Source organism: Tamandua tetradactyla, chromosome 7 (genome assembly GCF_023851605.1).
Source record: "Tamandua tetradactyla isolate mTamTet1 chromosome 7, mTamTet1.pri, whole genome shotgun sequence".
Classification (NCBI taxonomy): Eukaryota; Metazoa; Chordata; class Mammalia; order Pilosa; family Myrmecophagidae; genus Tamandua; species Tamandua tetradactyla.
In genome coordinates, this window is record NC_135333.1 from 110,288,003 (window position 1) to 110,310,608 (window position 22,606).

At 39.2% G+C, this 22,606-nt stretch overlaps 1 protein-coding gene across 3 annotated transcripts in view; it reads left to right on the forward strand.

Annotated features, from left to right (window-relative positions):
• The first annotated feature begins 13,238 nt into the window (after positions 1–13,238).
• The window catches only part of SPATS2 (spermatogenesis associated serine rich 2), a 205,822-nt gene continuing 196,454 nt past the window's right edge, over positions 13,239–22,606 (forward strand). For 2 of the 3 annotated variants that reach the window (XM_077170805.1, XM_077170804.1), the window contains exon 1: positions 13,882–14,207. The gene's annotated coding sequence lies outside the window, so the exon portion shown is untranslated. Of the gene's footprint in view, positions 13,316–13,881; positions 14,208–22,606 lie in introns of those variants that run through there. The other variant, XM_077170806.1, reaches the window with a different exon arrangement.

Sequence of the window (22,606 nt, forward strand, 5' to 3'; positions counted from 1 at the left end):
AAGAATTAAAACAATAATAGAAAGAAAAAAAAACAAAAACAAAAAACCTATACCTCACATGCTGCTTCATTCAGTGTTTTAACATAATTGCATTACAATTGGGTAGTATTGTGCTGTCCATTTCTGAGTTTTTATATCCAGTCCCGTTGTACAGTCTGTATCCCTTCATCTCCAATTATCCCTTCTCTTTTTTTTTTTTTTTTAATTAACGGAAAAAAAGAAATTAACCCAACATTTAGAGATCATACCATTCTACACATGCAATCATTAATTCTTAACATCATCACATAGATGCATGATCATCATTTCTTAGTACATTTGCATTGGTTTAGAAGAACTAGCAACATAACCGAAAAAGATATAGAATGTTAATATAGAGAAAAAAATAAAAGTAATAATAGTAAAATCAAAACAAAACAAAACAAAACAAAACAAAAACCTATAGCTCAGATGCAGCTTCATTCAGTGTTTTAACATGATAACTTTACAATTAGGTATTATTGTGCTGTCCATTTTTGAGTTTTTGTATCTAGTCCTGTTGCACAGTCTGTATCCCTTCAGCTTCAATTACCCATTGTCTTACCCTGTTTCTAACTCCTGCTGAACTCTGTTACCAATGACATATTTCAAGTTTATTCTCGAATGTCCGTTCACATCAGTGGGACCATACAGTATTTGTCCTTTAGTTTTTGGCTGGATTCACTCAGCATAATATTCTCTAGGTCCATCCATGTTATTACATGGTTCATAAGTTTATCTTGTCTTAAAGCTGCATAATATTCCATCGTATGTATATACCACAGTTTGTTTAGCCACTCTTCTGTTGATGGAGATTTTGGCTGTTTCCATCTCTTTGCAATTGTAAATAATGTTGCTATAAACATTGGTGTGCAAATGTCCGTTTGTGTCTTTGCCCTTAAGTCCTTTAAGATTCATGGTTTTATATCCCATTGTACTTCTGGAGACTTTGGGGGAACCAGCAGGTTAAGCATCTCAAGTGGGCCTTATTTAATTCTCAGATAACTAGGCAGGTATGGAAGAAAGAGCATAGGATGCCTCAACTTGCTGAGTGAGACTGGAGACCAGGAACATGATGTTAAAATTATGTATTTTTACTCCACCTTTCTTTCTGCTCCTTTTTCTGTGCATCCCTCTTCTTTTTATGGAAGTTACCTCTGAGTAGTATACATATATTTTAAAATGTAAAATTATGTTGGCTAGTATTCTCTACATATTAAGAAAATGGTCAGATCAGTTGAGAGAAACAAAATATAGAGATGTTTTTTCTTTGCATTCATATGAAAAGATAAACACTTAAGATTTTTTTGCCAATGAGTTTACTGATACGCCATGATTTCAAGACCAAATTAATATTCACACCTTTTTAAAGTTGCCAAAAATTGATATATATTTTCTTTGAAACACTCGATTTGTCAAACTACCACATAGAATTTTGATGGGGCATTTCAAAGGTCATTAATTAATAACTTATTAACATGATATATAGCACTATACCTACAGATGTAAATATATTAAAAATAGCCTATAAGAAAAAAAGAAAGGAGTGATTAGGAACTTTATTTGATTTGGAAAATTATTTTACTATTCTCAAATTTTACTGAGTTTTTGTTATGAAAGTATGGATATACTTGAATTTATTCATAAACGTTCCCCTACCGAGCAGTTTCTATTGTTTGCAACATGAGCAATGCTACAATCAATATTTTTGAATATATGTACTGCTGCTTTTTTTTTTGAGAATAGACTCCAATAAGTCAAACAGACATATATTTTATATTTTGATTGATATCATCACATAATTTCTGGAAAAGGTTGTAACAGTTCACTCTTTACCCAGCAGTGTATGAAAGGGACCCTTTTTTTGGTAAGTGGTTTGTAATGTTATTATTCTTAAATTTTTGCCAAGATTGTAGGTGAGAAATAGTATCTAATTACTTTAATTTGCATTTACCTGACTCCTGATTAAGTTTAGCATCTTTTCAAATGCTTATTGGGCATTTGTATTTCCTCTTCAGTGACTTGCCTGATCATCGTCTTATTATGGAGATATGGTTACAAGTGATCCCTCCTTGGCCCCGACTCGTCTAGACTTCCTTATTTTATACTTAAGAAAAGAAAATTCCAGCCTGAAGATTCTCCTTGCAAAATCCTCTGTTCTTCCTAAACTGGAAGATTAGTTTCAGTTCAGGGCCTGTTATTCTCTCACATCTGGAATCTCAGTCTTATGCAGAAAAGCAGAGCCGTATTTATAGTTTATCAGGTGCTACAGCGAGGGGCATGAAAATGGTCTGTCCTCCAACTCTGTACCCACTGGCCATCTTAATATGGATCGGCATTAAGTTTTCCACAGTAGAGAGTTTTGTGGATACCTGGGCACTAGGTGAGATATAAGAAAGAGGTTAAAGAATGTTTACCTCCTAGCAGAAAAGACTGATTAAATCATCCTTGCATTTCCTCTTCTTTCTTGTCCTGGCCTGTGCAGGTACTGAAATTGAATCCTTTCCAGAATTAAATTACCACCTTCCCCAGAGGGCATCTGGCCACATATCTAATGGTCAGTGGTGTAGCCTCGCTGTTATTTGAAAGGAAGGAAGTGGCACAAAATCGTATGAATTTAGAACTTCTGGAAGGGAATGCTGCCTTGCTTTGCCGTCTACATTGTTGGCTTATGATGGGACATTAGCATCTCTGGGGATGTGCTTCCTAAAGGAACTAACATAATGAAATCAGCTCAGAGGTGAAATTCAGTAAAACAGTAATAATAAAAAAATGAGGCGTTAGCAAGTGAGGAATCCTTTCTCTCTCTCTACCTGAGTTGGTTTAACAAAATCCAGCAATTTTATATTCTCCTACTACTGCAAACAAAAAATTCATGGACCTTTTAAAGAGTTGGAAGGGAATTGAGAAGACCTCTAGCCCAAACACGGATCCGGTGAAGAATCTTGGGAATAGCTTGTATTAGAGAACGTTTTGTTTTTTGGCTTGAATCAGAAATCCCCTACCTGTCCCACCTTTTGGACATCCTTATTTGGTTGAGAAGTTATTTTATTAGATTGAAATTTGCTTCCCTGTAATTTCTTCCTAGACCCACCATCTCTTGCTACAAAGAACAAAAACAAGCAAAAAACCTGTTCTTTATGAGAGTTTGCTCCTTAACTTACATCCTTGCAAATTTTCACTTTTCCAGATTAAACATCGTCTTGTTTAGGAAGACACAGTCTGGTAGAAAGAGAACTGATAGAGAAGTGAGGAGTTGGGGTTTCATTTCTGCCTCTTGCTTTGACCAGCCTGGTGACTTTGGAGTTGCTTCACTACTCTGGGCCTCAGTTGTTTTCTTGTAATGTGAGGGAGCTGGACTTAGATGACTGCTAAGATTACTTTCAACACTGAATTCGTTGAATTCAGTTTTTGAGCCTATGCTTGTGTTACATGGCTTGGTTTTCATCTTCTGTCTGCCCTCTTGTGGACATTGTCTTGGGAAAATAATAAAACATCTCAATGCTCAAAGAACAGTATAATGGCTACTCTCCTCCCCCTCACCCCCCCAAAAAAAATTCACCTGCATTCCATTATCACTATTTCATTTATTCATGTTCTCTTCTAGTTCTCAACCATACATGTACATCATTTTTACATGGTTGAATCATATCAGGGATACAATTTGTACTTTTTCCCCCTCATTGAATCATAAACATTTTTATATATAGTAATATATGTAAAAATACATAAAGACTTTTATAATTATAAATATATTCAACTGAGATATAATTCACATTCCATAAAACTAATCTTTTAAAGTACACAATTCAGTGGTTTTTTTTAGCATATTCACAAGGTTGTACAACCATCACCACTATCTAATTCCAGCACATTTTCACCACCTCAAAAGGAAATTCCATACCCATAAGCAATCATGTTCCATTCCATTCCCCCCGCCCCAGCCCCTGGAACCACTAATCTACTTTTTCTCTCTATAGATTTACCTCTTCTGGGGATTTCATATAAATGTAATCATACAACATTGTGAACCCTAAACCCTGTTATGGGTGATGTCTGTGGTTAACTGTACAAATATAAGAATTGTACAGAACAAATGTATGTCACTATTACAAGGTGTTAATAATAGGGGGTATATGGGAACAATACACTAATGCATGCAAACATATCTGGCTTCTTTCACTTAGCATAACATTTTCAAGGTTCATTCATGTTGTAGCATGTGTCATTGTTATATTTAATGCTGTGTAATAGTCCCTTTTTTCTTTTTTCTCCTGGAATGAGCTGGGACCCAGCAACAAGGGATTGAGAAAACTTTCTTGACCAAAAGGAAAAGAGAGAAGTGAGACAAAATAAAGTGTCAGTGGCTGAGAAATTTCAGAGTTGAAATGTTTTCCTGGAGGTTCTTCTTATGCATTATATAGATATCCCCTTTTTAGTTTATGGTGTATTGGAGTGACTAGAGGGAAGTACCTGAAACTGCAGAGCTGTGTTCCAGTAGCCATGTTTCTTGATGATGATTGCATAATGACATGGCTTTTACAATGTGACTGTGTGATTGTGAAAACCTTGTATCTGATGCTCCTTTTATCTAGGGTATGGATAGATAAGTAAAAAATATGGATAAAAATAAACAAATAATAGGGGGAACAAAGGTTAAAATAAGTTGAGTAGATTGAGATACTAGTGGTCAATGAGAGGGAGGGGTAAGGGGTATGATATGTATGAATTTTTTCTTCTTTATTTCTTTTTTTTTTCCGTAAATAAAGACTGTCCTTTATTTCTGCAGTCATCTTTGAAAGTATTTTTTTTCTTCCCACATATACTCTCACAGTGAATAACATAACAGCAGAATTCATATTTATAAAATCCATTAGCAGTTAAACTATTTGATCACACACATACACACACACACAAACTGGGAATGGGTAAACTGCTTAGTAATAAGGGGTAAACTGAAATAACATGCTCCCTATGAAATAGCTGCAAGATGTCAGTAAAAGGAATGACTCCATAAATACCTCAAGCTGTACAGATTAGGATTTTGAACAATCCAATAATGATAAACAATTGCTATTCACTAGAGTGTTAATACAAAGATGGTGAAAAATATGACTTAGATAAGAAGTCACAGCTAGATCTCACATTTTCTCAAGGATATTTAAGACGTACACTCTGGAAACTTAACAGTCTCTCAGGTGTGGGCTCTCCCCAAAATTAGAAATCAGATAATTAATATCGCTACTAAATTTTTAAAATATGGATATTTGCTTCCTTTCTTTATTCATCCATTTTAAAGAGCTAAATGTCAACTTGATTGTTTTCAGTTATTTCATTTTCATGACACTGTGTGGTTATGCAGATCATGTACTTCTCCCCAAGATGCATCATTATCATGAAGACTCAATAAAGAACTCCCACACCGGGAGCAAGATGCAAAGCATTCATGAAATCATGAATTCAGTATAAATAAAGCATTCAAGTGAGAAATAATCATGCATTCCAAGAAGTTCCCAAAATCTCAGAAGAGTGCATTAGACTTCCCACAAGACTTAGAATGAGGGTTCAAGCAAGTTTCTTTAAATTTCAAAGGACAAGAAGAACTTCGATGACCTTTGGCTTAACCCTAACTCCCACAAGAGTGGCAGAAAACATTTAAGAGGGAAGTCTTCCTTTAAAAAAAAAAAGAGCATGTTGAAGATCAATGAGTATTCGAGCTCCATCAAGAACTCTTCATAGGCTGTTTTCCAAGAGTCTCCTCTCCACGGGCTTGGGTGGGTCCACTCTCCTGGCCCGAGGCTTCTTGACTTCAGACCTCAGCCTCCATGGTTTTGCCTCTGAAGTTATTTTTCCTCCAATGTGTCCCTTCTATGAACCCCTCAGTCCAGACTGGCAGCGGCTCTGTTCATACAGGTCCCACAGCACTCTCGTTGGCTTTCTATGCAGTAGCCCTGGATCATGCCCATCAGACATAAGGAGTTTCCACAAATCTTTCCTGGATAACTCCATGTCCGATCCTGGCTTTCTCTGAAATGGCTGGCTGGTTCCACATTTGGTTAAATCCACACTATATTCTGTAGTCTCCCTTTCTGTAGGCCCAGAATTTTCCGGGACCTCAATTTCTGGTTTCTTTTTACTCAAGAGTTCAGTTTTCAGTTTATCTCTTTCCTGTCGCATTTCACTATAAGCTGTTAGGAGAAACCAAGCTGCGCTTTCGACATTTAATTTGGAGATCTCCTCTGCTAAATATCCAAGTTCATGGCTTTTAAAATCTGCCTTCCAGCCAATAGCATTAGTCAACTTTGCCAGATTATCTGCCATTTTAAAACAAGGATCGCCTTCCTTCCAGTTTGCAATAACACGTGCCTCATTTCTTTCTAAGGCCTCATCAGAGGTATCTTTAGAGTCCACATTTCTACCAACAGTCTCTCCAAAGCATTCTAGGCCTTCTCTATCGAGCTTCTCACAACTCTTCCAAAATCTTCCCCTTATCCATTTAAAAAGCCGTTTCAACATGTTTGGTATTTGCAAACTGCAGCAGCAACACCCCACTCTCCGGTACCAAAATCTGTTTTAGTTTGCTAGCCGTCGGAATGCAATATACAGGAAAGGGAATGGTTTTTAAAAAGGGGAATTTAATGAGTTGCTAGTTTACAGTTCTAAGGCCGAGAAAATGTCCCAATTAGAAATGTCCAATCAAAGGCATCCAGGGAAAGATACCTTGGTTCAAGAAGGCCGATGGAGTTCAGGGTTTTTCTCTCAAGTGAGAAGGCACATGGTGAACACAGTTAGGGCTTCTCTCTCTCAGCTGGAAGGGCACATGGTGAATACAGTGTCCTCTGCTAGCTTTCTCTCCTGGCTTCTGGTTTCATGAAGCTCCCCGGGAGGCATTTTCCTTCTTCATCTCCAGTGGACTCTCCGCTTCGTGGTGCTGCAGCATTCTCTGCTCTCTCCAAATCTCTCTGAATCTCTCTCTCTTCTTTATTTCTTTTGCTGGAGTGAGGCGAATGTTCAGAAAAATGATCATAGTGATGAATACACAACTATGTGATGATATTGTGAGCCATTAATTGTACAACATGTATAGAATGTTTATATGTTTGTTAAGGTTTTACAATAAAAAATTTTAAAAAATTCCCTTTTCAGAAGACATTTTGGTTATTTATATGTATTATTGCTGTTATAAACAGTGCTACATTGATTCATGCTGCTAATTCATTTATTGTCTTGGATGATTTCCTTAGAATTTTATTTCCTTAGAATTTAGAATAAATTCCCATGGGTGGGGTTACTGGGTCAAAGGCTATGAACATTTTTATGACTCTTGTCAATATTGCTCTTAAATTGTGGTGCCAGAACTAAATGCAATTCTCAGATATGTCCAGACAGAATGGGGTACTGGGGGCTATTAAACTCTCAAGGTCTGGACAATGTATCACCCTTTAAGTCAAACAGCCTAAGGATTTATTAGCTTTGTTTGGTTGCCATGTAAGTGTGACTCATTGAGCTAATAGCCAACTAAGACCCTTAGATCTTTTCCTAGGCACTGTGTCTCAAAGCTATGTTTGAATTAACTCTAGGACCCAGGAGGTTTATGAGAACTCTCTGGCTTGAATTTGTTAGTTCTTTTTTTTTTCTTAAAAAAAGCAGTTTTATTCACAAACCATACAATCCATATAAAGTGTACAATCAATGGCTCTTGGTATAATCACAGAACTGTGTATTCTTCACCACAATCAATTTGAGAATATTTTCATTGCTGCAAAAAAAAGACTCCCATACCGCTTTTGTCCCCGTTATTGACCCTTAGCATTGGTATAGTACTTTTGTTACAACTGATGAAAGAATATTACAATATTAATGTTAATTGTAGTCCATTGTTTGCATGTGTTAGTGTATTGTTCCCATATACCCCCTATTATTAACACCTTGTAATAGTGACGTACATTTGTTCTGTACAATTCTTATATTTGTACAGTTAACCACAGTCATCACCCACAACAGGGTTTAGGGTTCACGATGTCATACAGTCTCATGTTTTATCTTCTATCTTTCCTTCTAGTAACACACATGACTCTAAACTTCCTTTTTCAACCACCACAGTCTCTCTCTCTCTCACACGCGTACACACACACACACAATTTTCCTTTGTGTTCTTTAACTGTGGGTGGGCCTAACAAGTTAGCAGGAGGTATGAGCTTATTGCAGCCCTAGCTACAACCTGTAGATGGCGCCATAAGTCTGTCACAAGGGTAAAATATGGCCCTTCACTTTTTAAAGGTTCGGGTGGTGGCTTCTTGGCTCTTTACCAGAGTTAAGTTTCCCTTTTTATTGAGTAGAGAGAACTGCGAAGTTGGATTTGCAGTGCTAATCAGGGCAAGCTCCAATTGAAGCATGTTTTCCAGTTGCCATTTGATACCCTAGGGGACTCTAGGGAAGTCTCTTTCATGTCCAGGTTTTGCTTGAACACACATTTTCCTGCACTGGTTTAACCTTTGAAGTTCACACCCTGAGATGAAGATGATTCTTGTTTCTCTTCATGTTCCCAGCCATCTCTTATAGTCACTGTTGGGAACTGAAATTTGTTCAGATAACTGGGCTTTTTTCCCCCCCTTAAGGTGACTTTTGACAACAACAACAACAAAGCAGAAAATTGACATAGGGTTCCAGTTGAGTTATCATTTCAATAGGCTTTCATTTCAATTATTTGCTTCTCTTTTTCTTTCCAATTCTCTTCTTTCTCTCTACCTCTCATCCACCCTTTCCATGGTTCACCTGCTTATGTATAAACTATTATAACTTTAAGCAAGGGCCTTGGACTTAAAGTTTAAACCTCACAGACAAGTTTCAACAGAATAAAGCAGTGCCCTGTGTGGGGAAGTTGGGGAAGTTTGAAAGGAATAATTTTAATCCATTTTGTGCCAGAGCTCAATCCCATTTCTAGGCTGAGAAAGGTTGTGGGGAGCAGTCTCTACCCAGCAGAGGATATGAGTCTGAGCTCTGCAAGCATCACCAAAAAGGGAATTTCCCCTAGCATCAGAAGGTCAGTTTCCTTTCAGATGAATTAGTACCAGGAAAGGAATGGGAGGAGATAGGGGAAAATATAAAATGTTTCCTATTCAGATGTTTCTCAATCACAGACCTGAGGTCCAGTGAGGATCCTTCCATATCCATACCTACCAGTTTGGTGGGTTTCTTTCTTTTTTCTTCCTTTCACTCCTGGGGTCCACAGTAGAAAGCCTAAGTTTACTGTTTTCCTATGCAATTTGGTTAGAAAGCAAATAACTGCTCAATCTGGACAAGTGGTGTCCAGATTATTTTATACTCAGTGACTGGAAATTCACGACTTCTAAGCAGTTGATTGTTCTTGCAGAGGTAAGGGGACTGATCCTTTCAGACATATGTCCCATCAAGCTCTAATTCTCCTCCATCAATGTTTCTTGTTCTAATGTTCCTCCCTTTGCTGATGTCATTCTTCTTTCCTATAATTCTTTTTCCTCTCTGCTAATCCAAATCTCTATGTCTTTCCGATCCAGCTTAAAGTTTATCCCTAAATGATGTCTTCACTGAGGCATCTCATCTCCAATAATCTTTCCCCTAGAATTCTTTCAGCATTCTTGTTTGTACCACTCTACCAAATATTTTCCTATATTTTGCCATATAATTTTCTCTATCTCATGTTTGCAAATCTTGTCTCCTTAATTATACCAAAGCCCCTTGAGGGCAGGAGTTGTATCTTCTCCCAATGCAAAAAAACAGGACATTTACTAAATGTGTGATCTTGGCTAAGTTATTTAACAATTTTAAGACTCAGTGTTATAACTAGTAAATGGGAATTATGATGCCTGCATTAGAGGGATGTTGAGACAATCAAGTGAGACAATGTTTTGAGAGCAAGAAAATATTATGAAGCAAGAAACATTTTACAGAGGTTAAGCATTGTTAACTTCTTTAAAAATGGTGGCAGAATGTATACACGGAATAGCATGCTGAGATTCCTTAATGACCTTATTATGGCAGTATTAATTATATGTCACACCTAGAAACAATTCATTAAAGCTCAAATTCAAGTTTTAAATGAGACTACAAGGCACTCATACTGAATTGAATGTTTCAGATCTGAATTTTGTTTCTGGCATTGCCATGAAATTTGTGATGTAATGTAACTTCAAGCTCATTTTGATAATTTAAGACCTTTTCCAGCTCTAAATATATGACTCACAAATGAAAAGAGTATGTTACCAATATCTTTGAACCTCAGTTTTGTTATCTGTGAAATGGGAAATGCTGACATAAACAAATTCCTTTAAAATAAGTTTATAGAATGAACATCCAAAAAAACATTAATCCTGCCAGAAGTCTCTGTGGGGAAAGAAGGTTCCTTGGAGAAAGTTGTATACTATTTAGTGATTTCCCCCCAGTATTAACAAAGCACATTATCATATTAAATGCTCTGGGAAGTAAAGAAATCAGTTTAACTTGATTAATTTTTTTTATTTTGAAATACTTTTGAACTTACAGGACAGCTACAAAAAATAATACAAACCCCATACAAAGAACTTCAACATAATTATACACCTCCTCCCTACCCATACCCAGATTCAACAGTTTTAACATTTTGCCACATTTGTTAACTTGATTTTAACCCGTATTTCCTGAACTTATTTGGACATGGAATAGTTTTCTCAGATAACCTTTATTTTTCATCCTATGAAACAAATTTTCTGAGTAACACTCTTTGGACTGCCAGCTTGAATATTCTTAGGTCCTGGAGGTGGTGAGAGCAAAGGGAAAAAGTACCGCTTTATGAGATGTTCTCTGCTGGTCTTTGTGCCTGCTGTGGCTTCTAGCTTCAGTGAACAGAGACTTAAAAAAAAGGTTTCTTAATTACAAGTTTCCAAGATAATTAGTTCAATTTCTGTAACTCTGAGTGTAGTTTAACTTTCATCTCTTTTTCTTCTTAATAAAAATATGAAATCTGACAGTCACTTGAGATACAAAATATCAACTCAAGTAGAAATAAAACAAAACATAAGAAAAGTTCTGATCTCAAGGTTCCATTTGAAAATCTATCACATTTGGTCAGGTTAAGACCTGTAGAAAATATCTGCCAAGATGAAGATTATGTCATGATTTATCTTTAGTTCTAGTTCTGCCACTTGATTATTAGAGAACTTGGGATAAATTAATTCTTTTTTTTTTTTTTTTTTCACATGGGCAGGCATCGAACCCGGGTCCTCTGGCATGGCTTGCCTGCTGAGTCACCGTGGCCTGCTCTAAATTAATTCTTTAGCTGCACTGTGACATACGGATGCTATTTCAAAATGATCTTAAGTTTTAATACTTAGCAGCTACTCTCATCATTTTAGAAATTTGGCTCTTTTTGTGTTTTCTTCAGAATAAATGACAAACATATATATATTGCATTTATTACAACATTTTCTCTACAATATTGTTTATAGACAGACTGATACAGTGCCTAGATCAATGCCTGCCGCTCATTGGGTACTTAAGCTTGTGATTATTTAAAGGTAGGCAATTATCAATTTGTTTTATTGTGAAGAACAGTATACATAATGGAAAATGTATATGTAGTATAAAGAACAATAATAAAATATTTGTAACCCAGGTCAAAAATATATTTTTAAACATTCATTTAATGTACTTTTAGAGGAGAGGTTGAGCATTGCCTGGAGAAAGGGTGAAGGTGGGCTGTGAATGGTAGAGCCCCTCTTGCAAACCTCACTCTATGGGTACTCACTTTTTTGAAGAGCTTACTCCCACCCCCACCCCAGGGCCTTAGCTAGTGTTCCCCCCACCCCCATTCAGAACTCTCCCTTAGAGTAGATCTGTTAAATACAACAGTCTCCATGTGGTGAACTTTCCAGTGATGTCTGAACAGCTCTCACAGACTGAGGGGCTAGGTGTGCTCCTTAATTCACTTCCTTCTTTGCGAGCTATCCACATATAAAGTGTCTGCCATTAGACCAGGGGCTCTCTCAGGACTATAAGATTTCCAAGAGTGGGGTCTTTATTTTCCTCCAAAAAGAATATGTATTGATTTTGTCACAAAGGACCCCAGAAAGAAGGCATTTGATGACTGCCTTTTGGTGGTGTGAAATCAGTCACCATGGAATTGTATTCAAGGCTCAGGTCATATTATCCTCTTCTCACTCTGCTTGGGAAGGGAAATCATGATGGAATTGGTCAATCATTCCTCTATTTCTACACTTTGCACTTTTCGGTTTCAGCACCTATCACATGCTATTATAGTTAATTATTTAATAGCTTTTATCCTCCTTTACAATTGGATACTCTACCTGAGGGTAACGATCTCGTTTCATTCTTCTTCCTGACCCAATGCCTAGATCAATGCCTGTGGCTCACTGAGTACATAGGTTAATTTAGTGTATGAAAAGACAGCAGATATTTGGATGGTGTCCTCTATTTGAATCTTTGAAAGAAGATTCAATAGTAAGCAATACATCGTATAGTACCCTAATTAGGATGATTTTGGGCATATCTCTATCCTTAGTTTCTTTAGAACTGTTAAATGATATAGGTGGGTTAATTAATCATTATTAACCCGGGTCAGTGAGCTCCAGAGGATTTTTGACACTGCCTCTACCCATGCAAAATAAATACAAGGATCAAATTACTTCATAGAGATCTGCTACTTCATTACATGTACTGTGACTGTAATAAAAATCGTGTGGAACACAAAACTACTGTGCCTGCGGTTGTCTAGCTATACACACTTTTCGGGGTTGTTCTTTGTGCCTGTTCGGGGCCCTTTATGCTTGGCCTCAATTAAAAAAAAATACGGGGTTAGATTCTGATCAATTTTTTTCAATGTTGATTGTTTAATTCTCAGCATGTAGCTGCTCCTAACAGAATGACCACTGATCAACTGACAGTGGGGTGAGTGCCTCACACATGCAGGACACTTGTTTGAAAGATAAATATTATGGATGGCTCCGGCCCTGGGGAGGCTGGAAGATAAAAGAAGTATTCAACTTTTGATTCGATGGGCACTGTGACTGACCACAACCGTATACCAGAAATCTGACTCAGAAGCTGATTTGAGCACCGTGTCCGGTAGTGGTGGTCACCAAGGTGGAGAATCCCGTTTACCCCTGGGATTATCCTGGATCTGGTCAGCCCCTCCAGCCCCGGAGTCCAGGAGCTCCCAGAAGGCTAAGCGGCCGCGTGGCGTGGAGGCTTTATCGCTTCCCGCCGGCGGCGGCCCTGAAATGGCCTTTTGGAGTAAAACTTGGGTCGAGAAGGAGGCGAGAGGGTAAATTTTTGGAAGATCTTCGCGGCTAAGTTGTGAGTGGTGCAGACGAGGGAGATCAGAAAGACCTTCTCCTCGCCAGCGCCCAGTGAGAGAAACCGCTCGCGAAGTACCCCTTGAGGCGCCCGGCTTCGGCAACCTCCGGAGGAGTTTCGGCTCTTTCCGTCAGTTCCAGCTCAGGCCCTCAATTCCCCCGACACGAGTAAACCCCCACCTCCCCACGCCCCCGCTTTGTCTGGGTAAGGGCTGTTACGACTCTCGCGAGCCCGTGTACCCTCCTCGGTAATTCCCAATCTCCAGGCTCGCTCGAACTCCCTCAACTAGGGCGCGCGACTGGGCGGGGACTGTGAGGCTAGAGGGACCAGGTCTCTAGAGGCGCGACCTCGATAACACGACTATTGATGTCCGTTCCCGCCCGGCGCCTCTCCACTCGAAAGTGTCCAGCGCGCGTACCATCTCACTCTCACCCCTCACTCGCGCGCCGGTTGGCTCCAACGGCCTCGAGCTTGGCGCGTCGGGTTCGCGCCGGCGCGAGCACGCGCCCTGCGCGCTGGCTGGCTGGCTGGCTGGCTGGCGCGCACGCGCCTAAGCGGGCGCCGGGGCGGGGCGAACGGCTCGAGCCCCGGCGAGGGTCGGTGTGGATCCGCAGGCACTCCGGCCCCTAGCCGCGGCTGTGATTTCCAACCGGCCGCCGGGCCGAGTAGGGAAGCGAGGAAAGACGGCTGTGGGGGCGGGGCGGCGTCCTGTTCTGGAGGAGCTTGGGGAGGAGCTCGGCGGCTGCGGCGGCTCTAAAATAGAAGGAGAAGGAGGAGGATATCCTTTCCTCTTCTCAGACCCGGGAGCGTCCCGGACGCAGAGCCCGGAACTGGGGGGACGCGGCGACTGCGGAGTCTAGGTGAGGCTGGGGGTGCGGGGCGAAGGGGTTGGCGGGTACTGAAGGGGGTCACAGAGATGCAGAGAGCGGATTTGGGGGGTGGGGAGGACAAAGGGGAAGAGGGCAGTTGTTGGGGGTGGGGGTACGGAAGGGAGGGGTACACGAGCCCTTTGGGACTAGGAGAATCCAGAGGGTGAAAGGTTTCTGGGGTCGAATGGGGGTCGTTGCACACGGGTCACAGTCTGGGTTTGAAAAAAAGGTATAGGCCGGGAAAACAATGTGATAAGGGGAGGGACTCTTGGTGTAAACGTGTGTGGGATATTGGATGTTAATAAACAAGAAAGATCGGAAAGAATGAAAAGGTCATTTGAGATGAGAACTATAGTGAATTGAAAATGCAGTGGGGATGCGTCAGGTCATCTGCGTGGTTGTTGGAGGTCCTTAGAATTTGGGGGCAATATGGGATTTGAAAATAAAGGATGGAAGGACTTTCTTGGAATTAAGGCGGGTGGGAGGGGGACAGACGGAATGAAAAATGAGCAGAGAGGGACAGAAATACGATAGATGCTGTTTGGGCTTGAATTAAAGCAGAAGGGTAGATACAATCAGAGAATGGAGGGTAGGTGGATTGTCGTGACATCTTTCTCCGAATACATCCAGGATGATTGGGTTCTTTTAGAAGGTGGATCTTTCCCAGGCTTGTCCCTCTGTTAAAGAGTAGAAGCCACTTTTAATGACTTGGTTACCATTTATAGTCTATTTCATTGGTAAAGTATGCTTATAATATTTCTTCTCTTTCCAGCGGGTTACTGTACAGTGATTTACCTGCGGTTAATGAAGCAGGAGAGGATAGAGCAACAAAAATAGTCATAGTGCTCTGAGTTAGGTCAGTGGTATACCGTGAAGTTCAGGGTGTTTGGGGGAAAACCAAGAGGTTTTTTTCCTAGTTGAATCAAAAGGTGATAAATAGCCTTGATGAATCTTAAGTTATCAGTACTTTGTTAGAATGGCAGTTTCTCACTGAGAAATTTTCATGCTAATGGGAGAGAGCTTGGATTCTGCTACAACGTATTGTTTCTTGATGTGGATTTCAAATTATCAGGCTGCCTCATACCTTCCGGTTTGAAGTAAGGTGATTTAAGAAAATTGTGGTGAAGTACTTACAGAATTATGAACTTTGCATTTCCTTGATACTTTTACTTAGATTTCCAGCCCAAATTTAGAATGGTACTGGATAGAAGATTGCTCATTTTGAAATTGTAATTACTATTATGTGTTCGTAATTAATCTATGCTAAGGTTTTATTTGTTGGTAATTAAATTTTGCTTACTCATCCAAGACTTCTGGGAATTCATCAGTTTATGCTTCTCAGCTTGTCAGATGGCAGCATTAGGCTACTTTACAAAGGTTCAAAAGTAATGTTCTAAATTGTCACTTTTCTTATGTTGTAAAAACTGAACAAAGCAAGAAGTGAGTGTGGTATCTTTACTATTGATGATGTGGCTCTTTATGGATCTCTTACAGTGGACTAGGCGATGTACTAAGATTTTTTTGCATGCATTATCTCTTTTAATCCTCACAATATCTATAAAATAGATCCCGTTTATATTTTTAAGATTATGAAGTTATCAATTTAAGATTATAATAAATTATATCTGTTACTATATAATGAGATTAAATAGTTTTCTAAGGTTACAGAGCTAGTAAATTACAAAGCTGAATTCAGACCCAGCTGTTGGATGAGTTCTTTAAATCTTCCCTGTCTCGTAATTCTTCCTGCATTCCACCCCCCCCCATCTCGGTTGTAGTACAAGTGCCAAGAATTGGTTGATCTTGGGTCTAATATAATAATACTTTGGATGGATTTTGGGTTAGTGGACATCATCTGTAAGGTTTATTGAAGGTTCATTGCTCTTGGGGTCCTAGTAATAAGGCTAGATACATTGTATTGCTCTGAGTTTATCCTGTAAGCACACTTAATTTTCTGTTTAGTTTAGTGTACTGCTGAAGTACTGTGCTTACGTGGCACTCTTTCTTGTAAAAGTCTTAACAGCCAATTGTGGAGCCAAAACCAATTAACTCTAGAAAACATTCGAAAACTGCTGAGTACTTAAGTACCCTCCAAGCACCTGTTGAGTTGACAGTTGTTACTGGCATTACCTCTAAATATAAATGGGGTCCTCTTAGAAACTAGAAGTGAAACAACTAGAACTGAAACAGCTGGGGTGTGAGGGAGACGTCATAAGTTTCTGGCCAAAACATCAGCATTAGGCCCTGGAGGCTGATCCAGGAGCAGCCAAGGCCTACAGATGCTAGTGAATGACTGAAGGGAATTTTTATTTGTTGAAAATGAAAACTAGGCACTAAACTCAGTGCGCTTTATAATCTTATGAGATTTCCAAATAATCCTTATAAAGTAGTTGTAAGTATTATCCTTATTTTTCAGATGAGGCTCAGAAAGTTTAAGCAACCTGTACCAGGCCATGCATTAATGCCAGTGAAGGAAACTTGTATACACTTTTTTTTTTTCCAATATGTAACTTGCAGTTTCCCACTGCAGAGCCACCATGGTGAAGCTGGAAACTAAAACTCATTCTTTAGGCTCCACTTTGCCTCTCTGTTAGAAGTAAAACTGATTTTTTCAGTCTTGCTGCTTTCATTGGAAACTTGAAGGAAAAGCTTGTATTTTTCAGATTAACCCTTGGAAAGGGGAGCCTGTTCATTATATTCGCAGATGATCTCCTGTAGAATACAATTCAGCTTCTTTGTTTTCTTAGTGCATATCTGCAGCAACAGGAAAATGGCATGTCCATCCCTCCTTTTATGAGCTCCTTACCCTTCAGATTAGTAGTATAGGCTATTTCCTATTTTTAAATCTTGAAATATTTCAGAGCCATGTATGACAGTGGACAGTTTGACAGAATGACAGTGAAACATGGCTCTTAGAGTGGCCACAAAGATTTGATCATTATTCTTGCTTACTTTTTTTTACTTCTAATAATTAAAACGGACAATTTATTAAAAAGGTAATTAGTCTCTAACTTATGAAAAACATTTATATAAGTAAAAAACTTATATTATGTTATGATTACAACTATGTGTTTTAAAAATAACCAGATGCTTTTTTCTTTTTAAAGCAAATCCTCAGGTATAAAAGCAATAACGATAGCATTCATACAATTGTGATGATTAAATGAGTTAACTTAGGAAAAGCACTTAGTGCCTGGTTATGTATTCTGCGTGTGTTAGTTATTATTATCAAATGAAAAAATTCAAAATGAAATAATGTGATGTAATTTTTCACCAAATTGGTCAAGTTTTTAAGTCCTCCCTTAATTTAAGCTAATCTGAGAAAATGTATGTTTCTTATGTGGCGTTTAATGTTCCCATGACTATCCCTGTTTAATACAGAGTGTTATACTTACTAGTGAGAAGCTGAATTTCCTCATCTGAACTCTCCAGGGTTTTTCACTATCTGTCTTTCACACAGAAACAAAAGAAGAGCCTCATTACTTTCTTTATTTTTAATTAATTAAAAAAATTTTTTTTAAATACCAAAAAACACCAAACGCAAACATTCTTAACTTTTGATCATTCTGTTCTACATATATAATCACTAATTCACAATATCATCACATAGTTGCATATTCATCATCATGATCACTTCTTGGAACATTTGCATCTATTCAGAAAAAGAAATAAAAAGAAAACAGAAAAAAATTCATGCATAACATACCCCTTACCTCTCCCTTTCATTGATCACTAGCATTTCAATGTAAATTTATTTTAACATTTTGTTCCCCCTATTATTTATTTTTATTCCATATGTTTTACTCCGTCTGTTGACAAGGTAGATAAAAGGAGCATCAGACACAAGGTTTACACAATCACACAGTCACATTGTGAAAGCTATATCATTATACAATCATCTTCAAGAAACATGGCTACTGGAACATAGCTCTACATTTTCAGGCAGTGCCCTCCAGCCTCTCCGTTACATCTTGACCAACAAGGTGATATCTATTTAATGTGTAAGAATAACCTCCAGGATAACCTCTTGACTCTGTTTGGAATCTCTCAGCCATTGACACTTTATTTTGTCTCATTTCACCCTTCCCCCTTTTGGTCAAGAACGTTTTCTTAATCCCTTGATGCTGAGTCTCACCTCATTCTAGGATTTCAGTCCCACGATGCCAGGAAGGTCCACATCCCTGGGAGTCATATCCCATGTAGACGGGGGATGGTGGTAAGTTTGCTTGTTGTGTTGGCTGGAGAGAGAGGCTACATCTGAGCAACAAAAGAGGTTCTCTTGGGGGTGACTCTTAGGCCTAATTTTAAGTAGGCTTGACCTATCCTTTGTGGGGTTAAATTTCATATGAACAGACCCCAAGATTGGGGTAAGAGCCTCATTTCTTATCCCTGGTTGCTTACCTCATCAGAGTGAGGCAAACAGTGACTCTGAGAAAGTTTGCAGAGACTTAACTCAGATTAGTTTCACAAATTGGTACACAGAAGGCTTAGTAAACATTAGTTGAATAATAAGGGGATGACAGTAAATTAATGCTTTAAAAGTTTTCAGGATTTGGCCGTTCCTCAAAAAGTTAAACATAGAATTACCGTATGACCCAGTACTTATACTCCCAGCTATATTCACACCCTTCATGAAGAATTGAAAACAGAGGAGGGGCCAAGATGGCGGCTTAGCAATGTGCGTGTTTTAGTTCGTCCTCCAGAACAACTGCTAAATAACCAGAAACAGTACAGAACAGCTCCTGGAGCCACGTCAGTGACCGAACACACAGCGTACCCGTCTGGACCAGCTGAACTGGCTGTGAGCCTCCCCAGAACCGTGAGTTCCCCAAGCTGCGGCGGCTGGCTTCTGGCACCCCTCCCCCACAGGCAGCTTCCCAGAGGAAAGGAAAGAGACTCTAAACCTGGTCAAGGCAGAAATCTCTCATTGGGCTCATGGAAAAAGAGGAAAGGGGAGGAAACAGAGGTTTTAGTGGCTGTGTTTCTACGGAGACTTGGCTGCCTGTTGATTCAGTGGCGGGACTTCTCGGGCTGCAACTGCCCCAGGCATAGGCAGAAACAGACTGCTTTCAGGGCTGTCTCCCGCCTGTGCCTTCCCCAGGGGAGGGGTGAAGCCCAACTCAGGTGGAATCCCTCCCTCAAGGAGTTCAGACCCCAGGGCTTGGCAACTTGAAGCCATTAAAAGCAGCCTACAACCTCTCCTCCATCTCCACCACGCCCCCAGCAGGGAGAATCTACCAAACTTAAAGGTGCTGCGACATCTTTTGCTGGTGGGACCCGCAGGCAGACAAGCACCACATACTGGGCAGGATAAGAAAAACAGAGCCCAGAGACTTCACCGGAGAGTCTTTTAACCTCCTGGGTCTCACTCTCAGGAAAAGCTGATGCAGGTGACTCCTTCCCCCTGATAGGAGGCCAGTTTAGTCTGGGAAAACCCGGCTGGAGTATATAATACCTACATAGACCCTCCTAAGGGTGGGGAGGGAAAAGGCACCATACAAGCAGGGCAAGATACAGGAAAACAAGAACTGAAAAATTATCCTCTGTTAAGCTAAACCTAAGCTAGAGGTCCAGAAAAAGCTGAACTGAAGGTCAAAGAACACATAGACAACAAATTCATCTAGCAAGAAAACCCTAGGTAAGAGAAGTGAAAACAATCTCCAGAATAAACTAATTAAGGTAATTAAATGTCTAGATGCCAGCAAAAAATAACAAATCACACCAGGAAAATTGAAGATATGGCCCAGTCAAAGGAACAAGCCAGTAGTTCAAATGAGATACAAGAGCTGAAACAATTAATTCAGAATATAAGAACAGACATGGAAAACCTCATCAAAAACCAAATCAATGAATGAGGGAGGATATGAAGAAGGCAAGGAAAGAACAAAAAGAAGAAATGGAAAGTCTGAAAAAACAAATCACAGAACTTATGGGAATGAAAGGTATAGTAGAAGAGATGAAAAAAACAATGAAAACCTACAATGGTAGATTTCAAGAGACAGAGATTAGGATTAGTGAACTGGAGGACGGAACATCTGAAATCTGACAAGAAACAGAAACTATAGTGAAAAAAATGGAAAAATATGAGCAGGGACTCAGGGAATTGAATGATAATATGAAGCGCACAAATATACGTGTTGTGGGTGCCCCGGAAGGAGAAGAGAAGGGAAAAGAAGGAGAAAAACTAATGGAAGAAATTATCACTGAAAATTTCCCAACTCTTATGAAAGACTTAAAATTACAGATCCAAGAAGTGCAGCATACCCCAAAGAGAATAGATCCAAATGGACATTCTCCAAAACACTTACTAGTCAGAATGTCAGAGGTCAAAGAGAACGAAAGGATCTTGAAAGCAGCAAGAATTGAAAACAGGCACTCAGATACTTGCACACCACTGTTCATAGCAGCAATATTCACAGTAGCTAAAAGGTGAAAACAACTCAAATGTCCATTGGCAGATGGATAGATTAACAAAATGTGGTATATGCATAACAGTGAAATATTATTCAGCCATAAAAAGAAATGCTGTTCTGATACATGCTACATAATCAGTGACAGAAATCACACACAAAAGGACAAATATTGTATGATTCCACTTATGTGAAATAACTAGAATAGGAAAATTCAGAGGAAATTCAGAGATTATCAGGCTAGGGAAGGAGAACTAGGTAATGTTCTAGTTTGCTAGCTGCCGGAATGCAATATACCAGAAACGAATGGCTTTTAAAAAGAGGAATTTAATGAGTTGCTGCTTTACAGTTCTAAGGCTGAGAAAATGTCTTGATTAAAAGAAGTCTGTAGAAACGTCCAATCAAAGGCATCCAGGGAAAGATACCTTGGTTCAAGAAGGCTGATGAAGTTCAGGGTTTCTCTCTCATCTGAGAAGGCACATGGTGAACACAGTCAGGGTTTCTCCCTCAGTGGGAAGGGCACATGGCAAGTACAGCATCATCTGCTAGCTTTCTCTTCTGGCTTCCTGTTTCATGAAGCTCCCTGGGAGGCGTTTTCCTTCATCATCCAAAGGTTGGTGGCTGGTGGACTCTGCTTCTCAAGGCTATGTCGTTCTGCTCTGCTCTTTCTGAATCTCTTTCATTCTCCAAAATGTTTCCTCTTTTATAGGACTCCAGAAACTTATTAAGACCCACCCAAGTGGGTGGAGACATGTCGTCACCTAATCCAGTTTAACAACCACTCTTGATTAAATCACATCTCCAGGGAGATGATCTGATTACAGTTTCAAACATACAGTATTGAATAGGGATTATTCTGCCTTTGTGAAATGGGATATAGATTAAAACATGGCTTTTCTAGGGGACATACATCCTTTCACACCAGCACAGGTGTGCTTAATTGGTACAGAATTTGTGTTTGTGTTGATGAAAAAGTTTTGGGAAATAGTACAGATAGGGATGGTAGCAAAACATTATGAAAATAATTAATATCACTGAGCTTTACACTTAGAAATGGTTAAAATGACAAATTTTGTTATATATATTTTGCTACACTAAAATTTAAAAAAGATAAAAACTTCCCTGGGATCTCCATGGCCCTACTGGGTACAATCCTAAATCTGGCATTTGAGATCTCATATGTTATCTTCTCTCTGAAAATAAATCATTAAATTTTGAGTGAATTTGAAAGCCTGTGGGTAACATTTGCTGGGCCTAGTTTTCGTAAGTATTATGTGTGAAGGACTTAGAATCTAACCAGAAAGCATCAAGATTGCTTTTAATAAAAAGTGTTGATATGTTAGAAATTGCCTTTGAATAGTATTATAATTGAAGTCCAAATATTGCCATCCTTATCTGTGTAGCATGGGATACTGAACTCTGTTGAGTAAGAGCCAGAGTGGGAGCCATGTAACTTTGGGTGGCATAAGAAGGGGAAGTTTCTTTGAAGAGGGGGGATCTTGAAGCTTCCTAGCTAGGAAATCAATCTTTTCATTCAGCAGTCTCGATTGAGTTCTACACTTCTGTCTCTGGGGCTGCTGTAAGCAAGGGAGGATCCAGCATGTGAAACAGAGAATTGCAGCTTTAAAACCATTTGGTTACTTTTAAGTGATGGTTTTATTATGTGCTCACCTGAAGAGAGCACTTGGCCTTGTGTACGAGGTATGCTACTTCCTCTACTGACTTTTCCTGTACTGTCCACAGGACACTTGTGCTGGAAATTATTAAGAAAGAAATTTTTACCCAGTTTCCATGGCTTTCTCTTAGCTTCTGCCTCCTTATATTTATGTACTATGACATCTGGCCAGCACATTAAAATGCATTTCAGCTTAGAAATAAATGTACTTTTGAAAATCTTGTGGATAATTCAGCTGGAGTTTCTGTTTGAGTATGAAATGTGTCCAATATGGAAGCAACTATTTATTATATACAAATATCTCC